This window comes from Priapulus caudatus, unplaced genomic scaffold (genome assembly GCF_000485595.1).
Source record: "Priapulus caudatus unplaced genomic scaffold, Priapulus_caudatus-5.0.1 Scaffold8881, whole genome shotgun sequence".
Taxonomy (NCBI): Eukaryota; Metazoa; Priapulida; class Priapulimorpha; order Priapulimorphida; family Priapulidae; genus Priapulus; species Priapulus caudatus.
In genome coordinates, this window is record NW_014585942.1 from 549 (window position 1) to 2,075 (window position 1,527).

The window sequence follows — 1,527 nt, forward strand, 5'->3', positions numbered from 1 at the left end:
GCGTGCGTGCGTGCGTGCGTGCGTGCGTGCGTGCGTGCGTGCGCGCGTGTGTGTGTATGTACGCTGAGTGGATTAGTATTAATATTGATACTATTATCAATATATCAACAAATAAAATCACAGTAACTGATTTTACGACAATCACGCTGACTCTATCGAAACGCCGGCAGCGCCATGCGGCGGCAACGAGGAGACCTACCCGCGTGTTGAAGTCGATGGAGACGCAATCTGGTATCGACTGACAAGCCCGCTTGCACTGGTCGACGTCAGATAGACACAGTCGCTGGAAGGGAGGGGTGGAGCCTCTCACTCGACCAAGAGAAAGATGCCAGATAGCTGTGGGAGAGGGAAAGAGAGCGATGAGAAATGCGAGATGAGAGAATTGGACGATAAGTACTACGGTTAAGTATAAATAACGTACAAATACAACGTACTAATTATACCGCGTGCTAATTATAACACGTACTAATTATAACACGTACTAATTATACCACGTGCTAATTATAACACGTACTAATTATAATTGTAATCGCAGTAATAATACGCACGCAATGATACGCATTACTTCTAGTATAAGATCGTAGCACGCGTAAACATGGTAAGAAACGTAACATAATCTACGTAACATAGCGTAACGTAGATGTGATGTGATATAACATGATGCAACGCAGTGTAACGCAATGTAATGAAACTTCACAACCTCGTCGTGAACATTCGTCACGAGACGTCCGAGATAGTGTAAAGCAAACGGAGAGAGAGAGAGAGAGAGATAAAAAAACGAGAAAGAAAGAAATAGAACGAGAAAGAGAGAAAAAGCGAAAAAGGAAAGAAATATTGAGACAAAGAAAAAGTGAGAGAGAGTAGAAACAAAAGAAAGAAAGCGCAAAACAGAGAGAGAGAGAGAGAAAGAGAGAGAAAGAGCGAGAGAGAAAAAAAGAAAAAAAAACACAAACAAACAAACGAAGAGTGACAGCAAGAGAGAGAGAGAGAGAGAGAGAGAGATAGGTAAAGAAAGAAACAAAAAAAATGAAAGAAAGAGTGAGCGAAAAACAACATAAACCCTCTCACATAACATCAACCCCCCACACCAGCCCGCTAAAGCTAACATATCTATCAAGGTTAATAACTCCAGCTTACATTGCTCGCAGGTGGCGCCCGTGTAGCCAGTCGCCCGACAGTCGCAGTCGCAGTAGTACTTGCCGACGCCCGAGTCCACGCATTCGGCTCCGTTCCTACAGCCAACGCCCCTGCAGTCGTCCGATGCCCTCACTTCGCTAGGAAACAGCTCAAACCCTGCGGGACGGAGATAGAGAGAGAGCGTCAGAATTAACACAAGTTGCTACGTTGATTGAGGATGAGGAGGAGAAGAAAGAAAAGGAGGAACAGCGAGGAAACAGCTCAAACCCAGCAGAACGGAGATAGAGAGAATCCAATCTCGCGACGTTTTTATTGCTGTGTTAATTACCGATGCGTTTAATTAATTTGGCCACGGCGAATCGCCGACGTTTTTCATAGCGGTCGATTCGA

At 44.7% G+C, this 1,527-nt stretch overlaps 1 pseudogene; it reads right to left on the bottom strand.

Annotated features, from left to right (window-relative positions):
• Positions 1-199: 199 nt before the first annotated feature.
• On the bottom strand, positions 200-1,293 carry LOC106820238 (annotated as a pseudogene).
• Positions 1,294-1,527: the final 234 nt, after the last annotated feature.